Here is an 18,694-nt window from a genome sequence, read left to right on the forward strand (position 1 = left end):
GTGTTGTACTATAGCTTCATTTTCAAGGAAAACGTTTAAAATCGTGTCAGGATGGCCGAGTGGTCTAAGGCGTAAGATTTAAGCTCTGATCCTCGTATGAGGGCGTGGGTTCGAACCCCACTTCTGACAACGATTTGTTTCATTTTAATAACTTGTATCTCATACTCAGGAAAGGCTTTTCTAGTATGGCAACAAGTGAGTGGGTTTATGTGGCTTAGAGATACGAGAGGTATTTTGGTGTTGTTCTATAGCTTCATTTTCAAGGAAAACGTTTAAAAGCGTGTCAGGATGGCCGAGTGGTCTAAGGCGTCAGATTTAAGCTCTGATCCTCGTATGAGGGCGTGGGTTCGAACCCCACTTCTGACAACGATTTGTTTCATTCTAATAACTTGTATCTCATACTCAGGAAAGGCTTCTCTAGTATGGCAACAAACGAGTGGCTTTATGTGGCACAGAGATACGAGAGGTATTTTGGTGTTGTACTTTAGCTTCATTTTCAAGGAGATCGTTTATAAGCGTGTCAGGATGGCCGAGTGGTCTAAGCCGTCACATTTAAGCTCTGATCCTCGTATGAGGGCGTGGTTTCGAACCCCACTTCTGACAACGATTTGTTTCATTTTAATAACTTGTATCTCATACTCAGGAAAGGCTTCTCTAGAATGGCAACAAGTGAGTGGCTTTATGTGGCATAGAGATACGAGAGGTATTTTCGTGTTGTACTATAGCTTCATTTTCAAGGAAAACGTTTAAAATCGTGTCAGGATGGCCGAGTGGTCTAAGGCGTAAGATTTAAGCTCTGATCCTCGTATGAGGGCGTGGGTTCGAACCCCACTTCTGACAACGATTTGTTTCATTTTAATAACTTGTATCTCATACTCAGGAAAGGCTTTTCTAGTATGGCAACAAGTGAGTGGGTTTATGTGGCTTAGAGATACGAGAGGTATTTTGGTGTTGTTCTATAGCTTCATTTTCAAGGAAAACGTTTAAAAGCGTGTCAGGATGGCCGAGTGGTCTAAGGCGTCAGATTTAAGCTCTGATCCTCGTATGAGGGCGTGGGTTCGAACCCCACTTCTGACAACGATTTGTTTCATTCTAATAACTTGTATCTCATACTCAGGAAAGGCTTCTCTAGTATGGCAACAAACGAGTGGCTTTATGTGGCACAGAGATACGAGAGGTATTTTGGTGTTGTACTATAGCTTCATTTTCAAGGAGATCGTTTATAAGCGTGTCAGGATGGCCGAGTGGTCTAAGCCGTCACATTTAAGCTCTGATCCTCGTATGAGGGCGTGGTTTCGAACCCCACTTCTGACAACGATTTGTTTCATTTTAATAACTTGTATCTCATACTCAGGAAAGGCTTCTCTAGAATGGCAACAAGTGAGTGGCTTTATGTGGCATAGAGATACGAGAGGTATTTTCGTGTTGTACTATAGCTTCATTTTCAAGGAAAACGTTTAAAATCGTGTCAGGATGGCCGAGTGGTCTAAGGCGTAAGATTTAAGCTCTGATCCTCGTATGAGGGCGTGTGTTCGAACCCCACTTCTGACAACGATTTGTTTCATTCTAATAACTTGTATCTCATACTCAGGAAAGGCTTCTCTAGTATGGCAACAAACGAGTGGCTTTATGTGGCACAGAGATACGAGAGGTATTTTGGTGTTGTACTATAGCTTCATTTTCAAGGAGATCGTTTATAAGCGTGTCAGGATGGCCGAGTGGTCTAAGCCGTCACATTTAAGCTCTGATCCTCGTATGAGGGCGTGGTTTCGAACCCCACTTCTGACAACGATTTGTTTCATTTTAATAACTTGTATCTCATACTCAGGAAAGGCTTCTCTAGAATGGCAACAAGTGAGTGGCTTTATGTGGCATAGAGATACGAGAGGTATTTTCGTGTTGTACTATAGCTTCATTTTCAAGGAAAACGTTTAAAATCGTGTCAGGATGGCCGAGTGGTCTAAGGCGTAAGATTTAAGCTCTGATCCTCGTATGAGGGCGTGTGTTCTAACCCCACTTCTGACAACGATTTGTTTCATTTTAATAACTTGTTTCTCATACTCAGGAAAGACTTTTCTAGTATGGCAACAAGTGAGTGGGTTTATGTGGCTTAGAGATACGAGAGGTATTTTGGTGTTGTACTATAGCTTCATTTTCAAGGAAAACGTTTAAAAGCGTGTCAGGATGGCCGAGTGGTCTAAGGCGTCAGATTTAAGCTCTGATCCTCGTATGAGGGCGTGGGTTCGAACCCCACTTCTGACAACGATTTGTTTCATTCTAATAACTTGTATCTCATACTCAGGAAAGGCTTCTCTAGTATGGCAACAAACGAGTGGCTTTATGTGGCATAGAGATACGAGAGGTATTTTGGTGTTGTACTATAGCTTCATTTTCAAGGAGATCGTTTATAAGCGTGTCAGGATGGCCGAGTGGTCTAATGCGTCAGATTTAAGCTCTGATCCTCGTATGAGGGCGTGGTTTCGAACCCCACTTCTGACAACGATTTGTTTCATTTTAATAACTTGTATCTCATACTCAGGAAAGGCTTCTCTAGAATGGCAACAAGTGAGTGGCTTTATGTGGCATAGAGATACGAGAGGTATTTTCGTGTTGTACTATAGCTTCATTTTCAAGGAAAACGTTTAAAATCGTGTCAGGATGGCCGAGTGGTCTAAGGCGTAAGATTTAAGCTCTGATCCTCGTATGAGGGCGTGGGTTCGAACCCCACTTCTGACAACGATTTGTTTCATTCTAATAACTTGTATCTCATACTCAGGAAAGGCTTCTCTAGTATGGCAACAAACGAGTGGCTTTATGTGGCATAGAGATACGAGAGGTATTTTGGTGTTGTACTATAGCTTCATTTTCAAGGAGATCGTTTATAAGCGTGTCAGGATGGCCGAGTGGTCTAAGGCGTCAGATTTAAGCTCTGATCCTCGTATGAGGGCGTGGTTTCGAACCCCACTTCTGACAACGATTTGTTTCATTTTAATAACTTGTATCTCATACTCAGGAAAGGCTTTTCTAGTATGGCAACAAGTGAGTGGGTTTATGTGGCTTAGAGATACGAGAGGTATTTTGGTGTTGTACTATAGCTTCATTTTCAAGGAAAACGTTTAAAAGCGTGTCAGGATGGCCGAGTGGTCTAAGGCGTCAGATTTAAGCTCTGATCCTCGTATGAGGGCGTGGGTTCGAACCCCACTTCTGACAACGATTTGTTTCATTTTAATAACTTGTATATCATACTCAGGAAAGGCTTTTCTAGTATGGCAACAAGTGAGTGGCTTTATGTGGCATAGAGATACGAGAGGTATTTTCGCGTTGTACTATAGCTTCATTTTCAAGGAAAACGTTTAAAATCGTGTCAGGATGGCCGAGTGGTCTAAGGCGTAAGATTTAAGCTCTGATCCTCGTATGAGGGCGTGTGTTCGAACCCCACTTCTGACAACGATTTGTTTCATTTTAATAACTTGTATCTCATACTCAGGAAAGACTTTTCTAGTATGGCAACAAGTGAGTGGGTTTATGTGGCTTAGAGATACGAGAGGTATTTTGGTGTTGTACTATAGCTTCATTTTCAAGGAAAACGTTTAAAAGCGTTCAGGATGGCCGAGTGGTCTAAGGCGTCAGATTTAAGCTCTGATCCTCGTATGAGGGCGTGGGTTCGAACCCCACTTCTGACAACGATTTGTTTCATTCTAATAACTTGTATCTCATACTCAGGAAAGGCTTCTCTAGTATGGCAACAAACGAGTGGCTTTATGTGGCATAGAGATACGAGAGGTATTTTGGTGTTGTACTATAGCTTCATTTTCAAGGAGATCGTTTATAAGCGTGTCAGGATGGCCGAGTGGTCTAATGCGTCAGATTTAAGCTCTGATCCTCGTATGAGGGCGTGGTTTCGAACCCCACTTCTGACAACGATTTGTTTCATTTTAATAACTTGTATCTCATACTCAGGAAAGGCTTCTCTAGAATGGCAACAAGTGAGTGGCTTTATGTGGCATAGAGATACGAGAGGTATTTTCGTGTTGTACTATAGCTTCATTTTCAAGGAAAACGTTTAAAATCGTGTCAGGATGGCCGAGTGGTCTAAGGCGTAAGATTTAAGCTCTGATCCTCGTATGAGGGCGTGGGTTCGAACCCCACTTCTGACAACGATTTGTTTCATTCTAATAACTTGTATCTCATACTCAGGAAAGGCTTCTCTAGTATGGCAACAAACGAGTGGCTTTATGTGGCATAGAGATACGAGAGGTATTTTGGTGTTGTACTATAGCTTCATTTTCAAGGAGATCGTTTATAAGCGTGTCAGGATGGCCGAGTGGTCTAAGGCGTCAGATTTAAGCTCTGATCCTCGTATGAGGGCGTGGTTTCGAACCCCACTTCTGACAACGATTTGTTTCATTTTAATAACTTGTATCTCATACTCAGGAAAGGCTTTTCTAGTATGGCAACAAGTGAGTGGGTTTATGTGGCTTAGAGATACGAGAGGTATTTTGGTGTTGTACTATAGCTTCATTTTCAAGGAAAACGTTTAAAAGCGTGTCAGGATGGCCGAGTGGTCTAAGGCGTCAGATTTAAGCTCTGATCCTCGTATGAGGGCGTGGGTTCGAACCCCACTTCTGACAACGATTTGTTTCATTTTAATAACTTGTATATCATACTCAGGAAAGGCTTTTCTAGTATGGCAACAAGTGAGTGGCTTTGTGTGGCATAGAGATACGGGAGGTATTTTGGTGTTGTACTATAGCTTCATTTTCAAGGAAAACGTTTAAGATAGTGTCAGGATGGCCGAGTGGTCTAAGGCGTAAGATTTAAGCTCTGATCCTCGTATGAGGGCGTGGGTTCGAACCCCACTTCTGACAACGATTTGTTTCATTTTAATAACTTGTATCTCATACTCAGGAAAGGCTTTTCTAGTATGGCAACAAGTGAGTGGGTTTATGTGGCTTAGAGATACGAGAGGTATTTTGGTGTTGTACTATAGCTTCATTTTCAAGGAAAACGTTTAAAAGCGTGTCAGGATGGCCGAGTGGTCTAAGGCGTCAGATTTAAGCTCTGATCCTCGTATGAGGGCGTGGGTTCGAACCCCACTTCTGACAACGATTTGTTTCATTCTAATAACTTGTATCTCATACTCAGGAAAGGCTTCTCTAGTATGGCAACAAACGAGTGGCTTTATGTGGCACAGAGATACGAGAGGTATTTTGGTGTTGTACTATAGCTTCATTTTCAAGGAGATCGTTTATAAGCGTGTCAGGATGGCCGAGTGGTCTAAGGCGTCAGATTTAAGCTCTGATCCTCGTATGAGGGCGTGGTTTCGAACCCCACTTCTGACAACGATTTGTTTCATTTTAATAACTTGTATCTCATACTCAGGAAAGGCTTCTCTAGAATGGCAACAAGTGAGTGGCTTTATGTGGCATAGAGATACGAGAGGTATTTTCGCGTTGTACTATAGCTTCATTTTCAAGGAAAACGTTTAAAATCGTGTCAGGATGGCCGAGTGGTCTAAGGCGTAAGATTTAAGCTCTGATCCTCGTATGAGGGCGTGTGTTCGAACCCCACTTCTGACAACGATTTGTTTCATTTTAATAACTTGTATCTCATACTCAGGAAAGACTTTTCTAGTATGGCAACAAGTGAGTGGGTTTATGTGGCTTAGAGATACGAGAGGTATTTTGGTGTTGTACTATAGCTTCATTTTCAAGGAAAACGTTTAAAAGCGTGTCAGGATGGCCGAGTGGTCTAAGGCGTCAGATTTAAGCTCTGATCCTCGTATGAGGGCGTGGGTTCGAACCCCACTTCTGACAACGATTTGTTTCATTCTAATAACTTGTATCTCATACTCAGGAAAGGCTTCTCTAGTATGGCAACAAACGAGTGGCTTTATGTGGCATAGAGATACGAGAGGTATTTTGGTGTTGTTCTATAGCTTGATTTTCAAGGAGATCGTTTATAAGCGTGTCAGGATGGCCGAGTGGTCTAATGCGTCAGATTTAAGCTCTGATCCTCGTATGAGGGCGTGGTTTCGAACCCCACTTCTGACAACGATTTGTTTCATTTTAATAACTTGTATCTCATACTCAGGAAAGGCTTCTCTAGAATGGCAACAAGTGAGTGGCTTTATGTGGCATAGAGATACGAGAGGTATTTTCGTGTTGTACTATAGCTTCATTTTCAAGGAAAACGTTTAAAATCGTGTCAGGATGGCCGAGTGGTCTAAGGCGTAAGATTTAAGCTCTGATCCTCGTATGAGGGCGTGGGTTCGAACCCCACTTCTGACAACGATTTGTTTCATTCTAATAACTTGTATCTCATACTCAGGAAAGGCTTCTCTAGTATGGCAACAAACGAGTGGCTTTATGTGGCATAGAGATACGAGAGGTATTTTGGTGTTGTACTATAGCTTCATTTTCAAGGAGATCGTTTATAAGCGTGTCAGGATGGCCGAGTGGTCTAAGGCGTCAGATTTAAGCTCTGATCCTCGTATGAGGGCGTGGTTTCGAACCCCACTTCTGACAACGATTTGTTTCATTTTAATAACATGTATCTCATACTCAGGAAAGGCTTCTCTAGAATGGCAACAAGTGAGTGGCTTTATGTGGCATAGAGATACGAGAGGTATTTTCGTGTTGTACTATAGCTTCATTTTCAAGGAAAACGTTTAAAATCGTGTCAGGATGGCCGAGTGGTCTAAGGCGTAAGATTTAAGCTCTGATCCTCGTATGAGGGCGTGGGTTCGAACCCCATTTCTGACAACGATTTGTTTCATTTTAATAACTTGTATCTCATACTCAGGAAAGGCTTTTCTAGTATGGCAACAAGTGAGTGGGTTTATGTGGCTTAGAGATACGAGAGGTATTTTGGTGTTGTACTATAGCTTCATTTTCAAGGAAAACGTTTAAAAGCGTGTCAGGATGGCCGAGTGGTCTAAGGCGTCAGATTTAAGCTCTGATCCTCGTATGAGGGCGTGGGTTCGAACCCCACTTCTGACAACGATTTGTTTCATTCTAATAACTTGTATCTCATACTCAGGAAAGGCTTCTCTAGTATGGCAACAAACGAGTGGCTTTATGTGGCATAGAGATACGAGAGGTATTTTGGTGTTGTACTATAGCTTCATTTTCAAGGAGATCGTTTATAAGCGTGTCAGGATGGCCGAGTGGTCTAAGGCGTCAGATTTAAGCTCTGATCCTCGTGTGAGGGCGTGGTTTCGAACCCCACTTCTGACAACGATTTGTTTCATTTTAATAACTTGTATCTCATACTCAGGAAAGGCTTCTCTAGAATGGCAACAAGTGAGTGGCTTTATGTGGCATAGAGATACGAGAGGTATTTTCGTGTTGTACTATAGCTTCATTTTCAAGGAAAACGTTTAAAATCGTGTCAGGATGGGCGAGTGGTCTAAGGCGTAAGATTTAAGCTCTGATCCTCGTATGAGGGCGTGGGTTCGAACCCCACTTCTGACAACGATTTGTTTCATTTTAATAACTTGTATCTCATACTCAGGAAAGGCTTTTCTAGTATGGCAACAAGTGAGTGGGTTTATGTGGCTTAGAGATACGAGAGGTATTTTGGTGTTGTACTATAGCTTCATTTTCAAGGAAAACGTTTAAAAGCGTGTCAGGATGGCCGAGTGGTCTAAGGCGTCAGATTTAAGCTCTGATCCTCGTATGAGGGCGTGGGTTCGAACCCCACTTCTGACAACGATTTGTTTCATTTTAATAACTTGTATATCATACTCAGGAAAGGCTTTTCTAGTATGGCAACAAGTGAGTGGCTTTGTGTGGCATAGAGATACGGGAGGTATTTTGGTGTTGTACTATAGCTTCATTTTCAAGGAAAACGTTTAAGATAGTGTCAGGATGGCCGAGTGGTCTAAGGCGTAAGATTTAAGCTCTGATCCTCGTATGAGGGCGTGGGTTCGAACCCCACTTCTGACAACGATTTGTTTCATTTTATTAACTTGTATCTCATACTCAGGAAAGGCTTTTCTAGTATGGCAACAAGTGAGTGGGTTTATGTGGCTTAGAGATACGAGAGGTATTTTGGTGTTGTACTATAGCTTCATTTTCAAGGAAAACGTTTAAAAGCGTGTCAGGATGGCCGAGTGGTCTAAGGCGTCAGATTTAAGCTCTGATCCTCGTATGAGGGCGTGGGTTCGAACCCCACTTCTGACAACGATTTGTTTCATTCTAATAACTTGTATCTCATACTCAGGAAAGGCTTCTCTAGTATGGCAACAAACGAGTGGCTTTATGTGGCACAGAGATACGAGAGGTATTTTGGTGTTGTACTATAGCTTCATTTTCAAGGAGATCGTTTATAAGCGTGTCAGGATGGCCGAGTGGTCTAAGGCGTCAGATTTAAGCTCTGATCCTCGTATGAGGGCGTGGTTTCGAACCCCACTTCTGACAACGATTTGTTTCATTTTAATAACTTGTATCTGGGTGCACGGCAGTGCACCCGCCAAGTTGTCGTGCACTACCAGCAATCCTTTACCCGAAACATTTCAGCCTCATTTTGACCCCCTCTTAACTCGGTACTGGGGAATAGTACACCACTCATATTTTCACCTCAAGGGCACAGTGTTAATCCTAGGAAGTCCTCCAACTTCCAGCTTTCTAACTCATTTGGTTTCTGTGATAATCCTATGTGAAAATGACACATTATGAGACTGACTGACTGACTGACTGACACATCATCAAAACCTCTAGGGCATTTCCGGTGGTGCTAGAATGATGAAATTTGGCATACATGTACCACTAAGCATACAAGCAAAGGGAAAAGTCCCAAAAGCGGGAGTTTCCCCCTTTTAGCCCCTGAAATGGGGGTTTAAAATTAGAGTCATCATCTAAACCTCTAGGGCATTTCCGGTGGTGCTAGAATGATGAAATTTGGCATACTTGTACCACTAAGCATACAAAGAAAGGGAAAAGTCCCAAAAGCGGGAGTTTTCCCCTTTTAGCCCCTGAAATGGGGGTTTAGAGTTAGAGTCATCATCTAAACCTCTAGGGCACTTCCGGTGTTGCGGGAATGATAAAATTTGGCATACAAGTAGGACTTAGCATACAAAGAAAGGAAAAAGTCCCAAAAGCGGGAATTTTCCCCTGTTAGCCCCTGAAATGGGGGTTTTATAATTTATATCCCCTCGTAATAGGACATTATAATTTGATTTTTTCGTCTTTTAATATTAATATTTTTTACTAATATGATTCTTTCGTATTTTTGCAAAATTTATGTTTTTTACACAATGTTTTAGTAATTAAATTTTTTACTCATTTCCATTTCATTTCGTCTGAAATGGTTCTAAGCGTGTTTTGATTCGTTTAGTTTTTCTTAAATCTATTCTGTTGATTAAAAGTGTTACTTGCCACAATATTGTGTTTTTCGAATAGAAATACGGTTAACAATTATCACAGCCTGAGAAAAAAAAGAAAGTTGAATGCAAAAAAGTTGAAAAAGGCAAAGCCAAGTAAAACTCTTGGAAAGAAGAAATAAAAATCTAAAAGTACAAATGTTTATTTCACTTCATAATCCTACTTCTATAAATCTACAAGAACATGCACGTACAAAAAGGAGTGAAATCTCACCAAAAACATCTCTGTAAAAATATGCCAAGTTGTTTGGCCGTAAAAAGAAGTGAGATCTAAAATACGGCCAAGTTATTATCTCCAGGTGAACCAACATTTTATTCGACTTAAAACTTCTCAAGAATGTTTTTCTGACTTGGCCATTAGCATTCCAAACTTGCATCCTTCTTCTTTGCACCCGTGAAGGTTAATAACGGAAATTACAAGTTTAACCACAAAGGCTTATCAAGAATATTTAATCAATTTGATTTAATATTTTAATTTCGATCCATATCTGGAATTAAACGAATCCTTGATATGCAAATGGCCAAGTCAGAAAAACATTCTTGAGAAGTTTTAAGTCGAATAAAATGTTGGTTCACCTGGAGATAATAACTTGGCCGTATTTTAGATCTCACTTCTTTTTACGGCCAAACAACTTGGCATATTTTTACAGAGATGTTTTTGGTGAGATCTCATACTCAGGAAAGGCTTCTCTAGAATGGCAACAAGTGAGTGGCTTTATGTGGCATAGAGATACGAGAGGTATTTTCGTGTTGTACTATAGCTTCATTTTCAAGGAAAACGTTTAAAATCGTGTCAGGATGGCCGAGTGGTCTAAGGCGTAAGATTTAAGCTCTGATCCTCGTATGAGGGCGTGTGTTCGAACCCCACTTCTGACAACGATTTGTTTCATTTTAATAACTTGTATCTCATACTCAGGAAAGACTTTTCTAGTATGGCAACAAGTGAGTGGGTTTATGTGGCTTAGAGATACGAGAGGTATTTTGGTGTTGTACTATAGCTTCATTTTCAAGGAAAACGTTTAAAAGCGTGTCAGGATGGCCGAGTGGTCTAAGGCGTCAGATTTAAGCTCTGATCCTCGTATGAGGGCGTGGGTTCGAACCCCACTTCTGACAACGATTTGTTTCATTCTAATAACTTGTATCTCATACTCAGGAAAGGCTTCTCTAGTATGGCAACAAACGAGTGGCTTTATGTGGCATAGAGATACGAGAGGTATTTTGGTGTTGTACAATAGCTTCATTTTCAAGGAGATCGTTTATAAGCGTGTCAGGATGGCCGAGTGGTCTAATGCGTCAGATTTAAGCTCTGATCCTCGTATGAGGGCGTGGTTTCGAACCCCACTTCTGACAACGATTTGTTTCATTTTAATAACTTGTATCTCATACTCAGGAAAGGCTTCTCTAGAATGGCAACAAGTGAGTGGCTTTATGTGGCATAGAGATACGAGAGGTATTTTCGTGTTGTACTATAGCTTCATTTTCAAGGAAAACGTTTAAAATCGTGTCAGGATGGCCGAGTGGTCTAAGGCGTAAGATTTAAGCTCTGATCCTCGTATGAGGGCGTGGGTTCGAACCCCACTTCTGACAACGATTTGTTTCATTCTAATAACTTGTATCTCATACTCAGGAAAGGCTTCTCTAGTATGGCAACAAACGAGTGGCTTTATGTGGCATAGAGATACGAGAGGTATTTTGGTGTTGTACTATAGCTTCATTTTCAAGGAGATCGTTTATAAGCGTGTCAGGATGGCCGAGTGGTCTAAGGCGTCAGATTTAAGCTCTGATCCTCGTATGAGGGCGTGGTTTCGAACCCCACTTCTGACAACGATTTGTTTCATTTTAATAACATGTATCTCATACTCAGGAAAGGCTTCTCTAGAATGGCAACAAGTGAGTGGCTTTATGTGGCATAGAGATACGAGAGGTATTTTCGTGTTGTACTATAGCTTCATTTTCAAGGAAAACGTTTAAAATCGTGTCAGGATGGCCGAGTGGTCTAAGGCGTAAGATTTAAGCTCTGATCCTCGTATGAGGGCGTGGGTTCGAACCCCACTTCTGACAACGATTTGTTTCATTTTAATAACTTGTATCTCATACTCAGGAAAGGCTTTTCTAGTATGGCAACAAGTGAGTGGGTTTATGTGGCTTAGAGATACGAGAGATATTTTGGTGTTGTACTATAGCTTCATTTTCAAGGAAAACGTTTAAAAGCGTGTCAGGATGGCCGAGTGGTCTAAGGCGTCAGATTTAAGCTCTGATCCTCGTATGAGGGCGTGGGTTCGAACCCCACTTCTGACAACGATTTGTTTCATTCTAATAACTTGTATCTCATACTCAGGAAAGGCTTCTCTAGTATGGCAACAAACGAGTGGCTTTATGTGGCATAGAGATACGAGAGGTATTTTGGTGTTGTACTATAGCTTCATTTTCAAGGAGATCGTTTATAAGCGTGTCAGGATGGCCGAGTGGTCTAAGGCGTCAGATTTAAGCTCTGATCCTCGTATGAGGGCGTGGTTTCGAACCCCACTTCTGACAACGATTTGTTTCATTCTAATAATTTGTATCTCATACTCAGGAAAGGCTTCTCTAGTATGGCAACAAACGAGTGGCTTTATGTGGCATAGAGATACGAGAGGTATTTTGGTGTTGTACTATAGCTTCATTTTCAAGGAGATCGTTTATAAGCGTGTCAGGATGCCCGAGTGGTCTAAGGCGTCAGATTTAAGCTCTGATCCTCGTATGAGGGCGTGGTTTCGAACCCCACTTCTGACAACGATTTGTTTCATTTTAATAACTTGTATCTCATACTCAGGAAAGGCTTCTCTAGAATGGCAACAAGTGAGTGGTTTTATGTGGCATAGAGATACGAGAGGTATTTTCGTGTTGTACTATAGCTTCATTTTCAAGGAAAACGTTTAAAATCGTGTCAGGATGGCCGAGTGGTCTAAGGCGTAAGATTTAAGCTCTGATCCTCGTATGAGGGCGTGGGTTCGAAACCCACTTCTGACAACGATTTGTTTCATTTTAATAACTTGTATCTCATACTCAGGAAAGGCTTTTCTAGTATGGCAACAAGTGAGTGGGTTTATGTGGCTTAGAGATACGAGAGGTATTTTGGTGTTGTACTATAGCTTCATTTTCAAGGAAAACGTTTAAGAGCGTTTCAGGATGGCCGAGTGGTCTAAGACGTCAGATTTAAGCTCTGATCCTCGTATGAGGGCGTGGGTTCGAACCCCACTTCTGACAACGATTTGTTTCATTCTAATAACTTGTATCTCATACTCAGGAAAGGCTTCTCTAGTATGGCAACAAATGAGTGGCTTTATGTGGCATAGAGATACGAGAGGTATTTTGGTGTTGTACTATAGCTTCATTTTCAAGGAGATCGTTTATAAGCGTGTCAGGATGGCCGAGTGGTCTAAGGCGTCAGATTTAAGCTCTGATCCTCGTATGAGGGCGTGGTTTCGAACCCCACTTCTGACAACGATTTGTTTCATTTTAATAACTTGTATCTCATACTCAGGAAAGGCTTCTCTAGAATGGCAACAAGTGAGTGGCTATATGTGGCATAGAGATACGAGAGGTATTTTCGTGTTGTACTATAGCTTCATTTTCAAGGAAAACGTTTAAAATCGTGTCAGGATGGCCGAGTGGTCTAAGGCGTAAGATTTAAGCTCTGATCCTCGTATGAGGGCGTGTGTTCGAACCCCACTTCTGACAACGATTTGTTTCATTTTAATAACTTGTATCTCATACTCAGGATAGACTTTTCTAGTATGGCAACAAGTGAGTGGGTTTATGTGGCTTAGAGATACGAGAGGTATTTTGGTGTTGTACTATAGCTTCATTTTCAAGGAGATCGTTTATAAGCGTGTCAGGATGGCCGAGTGGTCTAATGCGTCAGATTTAAGCTCTGATCCTCGTATGAGGGCGTGGTTTCGAACCCCACTTCTGACAACGATTTGTTTCATTTTAATAACTTGTATCTCATACTCAGGAAAGGCTTCTCTAGAATGGCAACAAGTGAGTGGCTTTATGTGGCATAGAGATACGAGAGGTATTTTCGTGTTGTACTATAGCTTCATTTTCAAGGAAAACGTTTAAAATCGTGTCAGGATGGCCGAGTGGTCTAAGGCGTAAGATTTAAGCTCTGATCCTCGTATGAGGGCGTGGGTTCGAACCCCACTTCTGACAACGATTTGTTTCATTTTAATAACTTGTATCTCATATTCAGGAAAGGCTTCTCTAGTATGGCAACAAATGAGTGGCTTTATGTGGCATAGAGATGCGAGAGGTATTTTGGTGTTGTACTATAGCTTCATTTTCAAGGAGATCGTTTATAAGCGTGTCAGGATGGCCGAGTGGTCTAAGGCGTCAGATTTAAGCTCTGATTCTCGTATGAGGGCGTGGTTTCGAACCCCACTTCTGACAACGATTTGTTTCATTTTAATAACTTTTATCTCATACTCATGAAAGGCTTCTCTAGAATGGCAACAAGTGAGTGGCTTTATGTGGCATAGATATACGAGAGGTACTTTCGTGTTGTACTATAGCTTCATTTTCAAGGAAATCGTTTAAAAGCGTGTCAGGATGGCCGAGTGGTCTAAGGCGTCAGATTTAAGCTCTGATCCTCGTATGAGGGCGTGGTTTCGAACCCCACTTCTGACAACGATTTGTTTCATTTTAATAACTTGTATCTCATACTCAGGAAAGGCTTCTCTAGAATGGCAACAAGTGAGTGGCTTTATGTGGCATAGAGATACGAGAGGTATTTTCGTGTTGTACTAAAGCTTCATTTTCAAAGAAAACGTTTAAAATAGTGTCAGGATGGCCGAGTGGTCTAAGGCGTAAGATTTAAGCTCTGATCCTCGTATGAGGGCGTGGGTTCGAACCCCACTTCTGAGAACGATTTGTTTCATTTTAATAACTTGTATCTCATACTCAGGAAAGGCTTTTCTAGTATGGCGACAAGTGAGTGGGTTTATGTGGCTTAGAGATACGAGAGGTATTTTGGTGTTGTACTATAGCTTCATTTTCAAGGAAAACGTTTAACAGCGTGTCAGGATGGCCGAGTGGTCTAAGGCGTCAGATTTAAGCTCTGATCCTCGTATGAGGGCGTGGGTTCGAACCCCACTTCTGACAACGATTTGTTTCATTCTAATAACTTGTATCTCATACTCAGGAAAGGCTTCTCTAGAATGGCAACAAGTGAGTGGCTTTATGTGGCATAGAGATACGAGAGGTATTTTGGTGTTGTACTATAGCTTCATTTTCAAAGAGATCGTTTATAAGCGTGTCAGGATGACCGAGTGGTCTAAGGCGTCAGATTTAAGCTCTGATCCTCGTATGAGGGCGTGGTTTCGAACCCCACTTCTGACAACGATTTGTTTCATTTTAATAACTTTTATCTCATACTCATGAAAGGCTTCTCTAGAATGGCAACAAGTGAGTGGCTTTATGTGGCATAGATATACGAGAGGTACTTTCGTGTTGTACTATAGCTTCATTTTCAAGGAAATCGTTTAAAAGCGTGTCAGGATGGCCGAGTGGTCTAAGGCGTCAGATTTAAGCTCTGATCCTCGTATGAGGGCGTGGTTTCGAACCCCACTTCTGACAACGATTTGTTTCATTTTAATAACTTGTATCTCATACTCAGGAAAGGCTTCTCTAGAATGGCAACAAGTGAGTGGCTTTATGTGGCATAGAGATACGAGAGGTATTTTCGTGTTGTACTAAAGCTTCATTTTCAAAGAAAACGTTTAAAATAGTGTCAGGATGGCCGAGTGGTCTAAGGCGTAAGATTTAAGCTCTGATCCTCGTATGAGGGCGTGGGTTCGAACCCCACTTCTGAGAACGATTTGTTTCATTTTAATAACTTGTATCTCATACTCAGGAAAGGCTTTTCTAGTATGGCGACAAGTGAGTGGGTTTATGTGGCTTAGAGATACGAGAGGTATTTTGGTGTTGTACTATAGCTTCATTTTCAAGGAAAACGTTTAAAAGCGTGTCAGGATGGCCGAGTGGTCTAAGGCGTCAGATTTAAGCTCTGATCCTCGTATGAGGGCGTGGGTTCGAACCCCACTTCTGACAACGATTTGTTTCATTCTAATAACTTGTATCTCATACTCAGGAAAGGCTTCTCTAGAATGGCAACAAGTGAGTGGCTTTATGTGGCATAGAGATACGAGAGGTATTTTGGTGTTGTACTATAGCTTCATTTTCAAAGAGATCGTTTATAAGCGTGTCAGGATGACCGAGTGGTCTAAGGCGTCAGATTTAAGCTCTGATCCTCGTATGAGGGCGTGGTTTCGAACCCCACTTCTGACAACGATTTGTTTCATTTTAATAACTTTTATCTCATACTCATGAAAGGCTTCTCTAGAATGGCAACAAGTGAGTGGCTTTATGTGGCATAGAGATACGAGAGGTATTTTCGTGTTGTACTATAGCTTCATTTTCAAGGAAATCGTTTAAAAGCGTGTCAGGATGGCCGAGTGGTCTAAGGCGTCAGATTTAAGCTCTGATCCTCGTATGAGGGCGTGGTTTCGAACCCCACTTCTGACAACGATTTGTTTCATTTTAATAACTTGTATCTCATACTCAGGAAAGGCTTCTCTAGAATGGCAACAAGTGAGTGGCTTTATGTGGCATAGAGATACGAGAGGTATTTTCGTGTTGTACTATAGCTTCATTTTCAAGGAAAACGTTTAAAATCGTGTCAGGATGGCCGAGTGGTCTAAGGCGTAAGATTTAAGCTCTGATCCTCGTATGAGGGCGTGGGTTCGAACCCCACTTCTGACAACGATTTGTTTCATATTAATAATTTGTATCTCATACTCAGGAAAGGCTTTTCTAGTATGGCAACAAGTGAGTGGCTTTATGTGGCATAGAGATACGAGAGGTATTTTCGTGTTGTACTCAAGCTTCATTTTCAAAGAAAACGTTTAAAATAGTGTCAGGATGGCCGAGTGGTCTAAGGCGTAAGATTTAAGCTCTGATCCTCGTATGAGGGCGTGGGTTCGAACCCCACTTCTGAGAACGATTTGTTTCATTTTAATAACTTGTATCTCATACTCAGGAAAGGCTTTTCTAGTATGGCGACAAGTGAGTGGGTTTATGTGGCTTAGAGATACGAGAGGTATTTTGGTGTTGTACTATAGCTTCATTTTCAAGGAAAACGTTTAAAAGCGTGTCAGGATGGCCGAGTGGTCTAAGGCGTCAGATTTAAGCTCTGATCCTCGTATGAGGGCGTGGGTTCGAACCCCACTTCTGACAACGATTTGTTTCATTCTAATAACTTGTATCTCATACTCAGGAAAGGCTTCTCTAGAATGGCAACAAGTGAGTGGCTTTATGTGGCATAGAGATACGAGAGGTATTTTGGTGTTGTACTATAGCTTCATTTTCAAAGAGATCGTTTATAAGCGTGTCAGGATGACCGAGTGGTCTAAGGCGTCAGATTTAAGCTCTGATCCTCGTATGAGGGCGTGGTTTCGAACCCCACTTCTGACAACGATTTGTTTCATTTTAATAACTTTTATCTCATACTCATGAAAGGCTTCTCTAGAATGGCAACAAGTGAGTGGCTTTATGTGGCATAGAGATACGAGAGGTATTTTCGTGTTGTACTATAGCTTCATTTTCAAGGAAATCGTTTAAAAGCGTGTCAGGATGGCCGAGTGGTCTAAGGCGTCAGATTTAAGCTCTGATCCTCGTATGAGGGCGTGGTTTCGAACCCCACTTCTGACAACGATTTGTTTCATTTTAATAACTTGTATCTCATACTCAGGAAAGGCTTCTCTAGAATGGCAACAAGTGAGTGGCTTTATGTGGCATAGAGATACGAGAGGTATTTTGGTGTTGTACTATAGCTTCATTTTCAAGGAAAACGTTTAAAAGCGTGTCAGGATGGCCGAGTGGTCTAAGGCGTCAGATTTAAGCTCTGATCCTCGTATGAGGGCGTGGGTTCGAACCCCACTTCTGACAACGATTTGTTTCATTTTAATAACTTGTATCTCATACTCAGGAAAGGCTTCTCTAGAATGGCAACAAATGAGTGGCTTTATGTGGCATAGAGAGGCGAGAGGTATTTTGGTGTTGTACTATAGCTTCATTTTCAAGTAGATCGTTTATAAGCGTGTCAGGATGGCCGAGTGGTCTAAGGCGTCAGATTTAAGATCTGATCCTCGTATGAGGGCGTGGTTTCGAACCCCACTTCTGACAACGGTTTGTTTCATTTTAATAACTTGTATCTCATACTCAGGAAAGGCTTCTCTAGAATGGCAACAAGTGAGTGGCTTTATGTGGCATAGAGATGCGACAGGTATTTTTGTGTTGTACTATAGCTTCATTTTCAAGGAAAACGTTTAAAAGCGTGTCAGGATGGCCGAGTGGTCTAAGGCGTCAGATTTAAGCTCTGATCCTCGTATGAGGGCGTGGTTTCGAACCCCACTATTGACAACGATTTGTTTCATTTTAATAACTTGTATCTCATACTCAGGAAAGGCTTCTCTAGAACGGCAACAAGTGAGTGGCTTTATGAAGCATAGATATACGAGCGATATTTTGGTGTTGTACTATAGCTTCATTTTCAAGGAAAACATTAAAAAGCGTGTCAGGATGGTCGAGTGGTCTAAGGCGTCAGATTTAAGCTCTGATCCTCGTATGAGGGCGTGGGTTCGAACCCCACTTCTGACACCGTTTTGTTTCATATTAATAATTTGTATCTCATACTCAGGAAAGGCTTTTCTAGTATGGCAACAAGTGAGTGGCTTTATGTGGCATAGAGATACGAGAGGTATTTTGGTGTTGTACTATAGCTTCATTTTCAAGGAAAACGTTTAAAAGCGTGTCAGGATAGCCGAGTGGTCTAAGGCGTCAGATTTAAGCTCTGATCCTCGTATGAGGGCGTGGGTTCGAACCCCACTTCTGACAGCGATTTGTTTCATTTTAATAACTTCTATCTCATACTCAGGAAAGGCTTCTCTAGAATGGCAACAAGTGAGTGGCTTTCTGTGGCATAGAGATACGAGAGGTATTTTCGTGTTGTACTATAGCTTCATTTTCAAGGAAAACGTTTAAAAGCGTGTCAGGATGGCCGAGTGGTCTAAGGCGTCAGATTTAAGCTCTGATCCTCGTATGAGGGCGTGGTTTCGAACCCCACTTCTGACAACAATTTGTTTCATTTTAATAACTTGTATCTCATACTCAGGAAAGGCTTCTCTAGAACGGCAACAAGTGAGTGGCTTTATGAAGCATAGATATACGAGCGATATTTTGGTGTTGTACTATAGCTTCATTTTCAAGGAA

The 18,694-nt window shown here is 41.6% G+C and overlaps 31 non-coding genes across 31 annotated transcripts; all 31 read left to right on the forward strand.

Moving 5' to 3' along the window:
- Positions 1–282: 282 nt before the first annotated feature.
- On the forward strand, positions 283–366 carry TRNAL-UAA (transfer RNA leucine (anticodon UAA)). Its single transcript has one exon. It is a non-coding gene; the product is annotated as a tRNA-Leu (tRNA).
- A 627-nt stretch (positions 367–993) lies between these two features.
- TRNAL-UAA (transfer RNA leucine (anticodon UAA)) lies at positions 994–1,077 on the forward strand. The gene has a single exon. It is a non-coding gene; the product is annotated as a tRNA-Leu (tRNA).
- A 1,101-nt stretch (positions 1,078–2,178) lies between these two features.
- TRNAL-UAA (transfer RNA leucine (anticodon UAA)) lies at positions 2,179–2,262 on the forward strand. The gene has a single exon. It is a non-coding gene; the product is annotated as a tRNA-Leu (tRNA).
- An 864-nt stretch (positions 2,263–3,126) lies between these two features.
- Positions 3,127–3,210, forward strand: TRNAL-UAA (transfer RNA leucine (anticodon UAA)). Its single transcript has one exon. It is a non-coding gene; the product is annotated as a tRNA-Leu (tRNA).
- Positions 3,211–3,598: 388 nt separating this feature from the next.
- On the forward strand, positions 3,599–3,683 carry TRNAL-UAA (transfer RNA leucine (anticodon UAA)). Its single transcript has one exon. It is a non-coding gene; the product is annotated as a tRNA-Leu (tRNA).
- Positions 3,684–4,547: 864 nt separating this feature from the next.
- On the forward strand, positions 4,548–4,631 carry TRNAL-UAA (transfer RNA leucine (anticodon UAA)). The gene has a single exon. It is a non-coding gene; the product is annotated as a tRNA-Leu (tRNA).
- Positions 4,632–5,021: 390 nt separating this feature from the next.
- TRNAL-UAA (transfer RNA leucine (anticodon UAA)) lies at positions 5,022–5,105 on the forward strand. The gene has a single exon. It is a non-coding gene; the product is annotated as a tRNA-Leu (tRNA).
- Positions 5,106–5,732: 627 nt separating this feature from the next.
- TRNAL-UAA (transfer RNA leucine (anticodon UAA)) lies at positions 5,733–5,816 on the forward strand. The gene has a single exon. It is a non-coding gene; the product is annotated as a tRNA-Leu (tRNA).
- A 627-nt stretch (positions 5,817–6,443) lies between these two features.
- On the forward strand, positions 6,444–6,527 carry TRNAL-UAA (transfer RNA leucine (anticodon UAA)). The gene has a single exon. It is a non-coding gene; the product is annotated as a tRNA-Leu (tRNA).
- Positions 6,528–6,917: 390 nt separating this feature from the next.
- On the forward strand, positions 6,918–7,001 carry TRNAL-UAA (transfer RNA leucine (anticodon UAA)). The gene has a single exon. It is a non-coding gene; the product is annotated as a tRNA-Leu (tRNA).
- A 153-nt stretch (positions 7,002–7,154) lies between these two features.
- On the forward strand, positions 7,155–7,238 carry TRNAL-UAA (transfer RNA leucine (anticodon UAA)). Its single transcript has one exon. It is a non-coding gene; the product is annotated as a tRNA-Leu (tRNA).
- A 390-nt stretch (positions 7,239–7,628) lies between these two features.
- TRNAL-UAA (transfer RNA leucine (anticodon UAA)) lies at positions 7,629–7,712 on the forward strand. The gene has a single exon. It is a non-coding gene; the product is annotated as a tRNA-Leu (tRNA).
- A 390-nt stretch (positions 7,713–8,102) lies between these two features.
- Positions 8,103–8,186, forward strand: TRNAL-UAA (transfer RNA leucine (anticodon UAA)). The gene has a single exon. It is a non-coding gene; the product is annotated as a tRNA-Leu (tRNA).
- Positions 8,187–8,339: 153 nt separating this feature from the next.
- On the forward strand, positions 8,340–8,423 carry TRNAL-UAA (transfer RNA leucine (anticodon UAA)). Its single transcript has one exon. It is a non-coding gene; the product is annotated as a tRNA-Leu (tRNA).
- Positions 8,424–10,414: 1,991 nt separating this feature from the next.
- Positions 10,415–10,498, forward strand: TRNAL-UAA (transfer RNA leucine (anticodon UAA)). The gene has a single exon. It is a non-coding gene; the product is annotated as a tRNA-Leu (tRNA).
- A 627-nt stretch (positions 10,499–11,125) lies between these two features.
- Positions 11,126–11,209, forward strand: TRNAL-UAA (transfer RNA leucine (anticodon UAA)). Its single transcript has one exon. It is a non-coding gene; the product is annotated as a tRNA-Leu (tRNA).
- A 390-nt stretch (positions 11,210–11,599) lies between these two features.
- On the forward strand, positions 11,600–11,683 carry TRNAL-UAA (transfer RNA leucine (anticodon UAA)). Its single transcript has one exon. It is a non-coding gene; the product is annotated as a tRNA-Leu (tRNA).
- Positions 11,684–11,836: 153 nt separating this feature from the next.
- TRNAL-UAA (transfer RNA leucine (anticodon UAA)) lies at positions 11,837–11,920 on the forward strand. The gene has a single exon. It is a non-coding gene; the product is annotated as a tRNA-Leu (tRNA).
- Positions 11,921–12,784: 864 nt separating this feature from the next.
- Positions 12,785–12,868, forward strand: TRNAL-UAA (transfer RNA leucine (anticodon UAA)). Its single transcript has one exon. It is a non-coding gene; the product is annotated as a tRNA-Leu (tRNA).
- A 1,101-nt stretch (positions 12,869–13,969) lies between these two features.
- On the forward strand, positions 13,970–14,053 carry TRNAL-UAA (transfer RNA leucine (anticodon UAA)). The gene has a single exon. It is a non-coding gene; the product is annotated as a tRNA-Leu (tRNA).
- A 390-nt stretch (positions 14,054–14,443) lies between these two features.
- TRNAL-UAA (transfer RNA leucine (anticodon UAA)) lies at positions 14,444–14,527 on the forward strand. The gene has a single exon. It is a non-coding gene; the product is annotated as a tRNA-Leu (tRNA).
- A 390-nt stretch (positions 14,528–14,917) lies between these two features.
- TRNAL-UAA (transfer RNA leucine (anticodon UAA)) lies at positions 14,918–15,001 on the forward strand. Its single transcript has one exon. It is a non-coding gene; the product is annotated as a tRNA-Leu (tRNA).
- Positions 15,002–15,391: 390 nt separating this feature from the next.
- On the forward strand, positions 15,392–15,475 carry TRNAL-UAA (transfer RNA leucine (anticodon UAA)). The gene has a single exon. It is a non-coding gene; the product is annotated as a tRNA-Leu (tRNA).
- A 390-nt stretch (positions 15,476–15,865) lies between these two features.
- TRNAL-UAA (transfer RNA leucine (anticodon UAA)) lies at positions 15,866–15,949 on the forward strand. Its single transcript has one exon. It is a non-coding gene; the product is annotated as a tRNA-Leu (tRNA).
- A 627-nt stretch (positions 15,950–16,576) lies between these two features.
- On the forward strand, positions 16,577–16,660 carry TRNAL-UAA (transfer RNA leucine (anticodon UAA)). The gene has a single exon. It is a non-coding gene; the product is annotated as a tRNA-Leu (tRNA).
- Positions 16,661–17,050: 390 nt separating this feature from the next.
- On the forward strand, positions 17,051–17,134 carry TRNAL-UAA (transfer RNA leucine (anticodon UAA)). The gene has a single exon. It is a non-coding gene; the product is annotated as a tRNA-Leu (tRNA).
- A 153-nt stretch (positions 17,135–17,287) lies between these two features.
- TRNAL-UAA (transfer RNA leucine (anticodon UAA)) lies at positions 17,288–17,371 on the forward strand. Its single transcript has one exon. It is a non-coding gene; the product is annotated as a tRNA-Leu (tRNA).
- A 153-nt stretch (positions 17,372–17,524) lies between these two features.
- TRNAL-UAA (transfer RNA leucine (anticodon UAA)) lies at positions 17,525–17,608 on the forward strand. The gene has a single exon. It is a non-coding gene; the product is annotated as a tRNA-Leu (tRNA).
- Positions 17,609–17,998: 390 nt separating this feature from the next.
- TRNAL-UAA (transfer RNA leucine (anticodon UAA)) lies at positions 17,999–18,082 on the forward strand. Its single transcript has one exon. It is a non-coding gene; the product is annotated as a tRNA-Leu (tRNA).
- A 153-nt stretch (positions 18,083–18,235) lies between these two features.
- TRNAL-UAA (transfer RNA leucine (anticodon UAA)) lies at positions 18,236–18,319 on the forward strand. The gene has a single exon. It is a non-coding gene; the product is annotated as a tRNA-Leu (tRNA).
- A 153-nt stretch (positions 18,320–18,472) lies between these two features.
- Positions 18,473–18,556, forward strand: TRNAL-UAA (transfer RNA leucine (anticodon UAA)). The gene has a single exon. It is a non-coding gene; the product is annotated as a tRNA-Leu (tRNA).
- Positions 18,557–18,694: the final 138 nt, after the last annotated feature.

The sequence above is a fragment of the Phalangium opilio genome, unplaced genomic scaffold, assembly GCF_054372755.1.
Source record: "Phalangium opilio isolate 3A_F unplaced genomic scaffold, DU_Popi_V2 ptg000090l_1, whole genome shotgun sequence".
Classification (NCBI taxonomy): Eukaryota; Metazoa; Arthropoda; class Arachnida; order Opiliones; family Phalangiidae; genus Phalangium; species Phalangium opilio.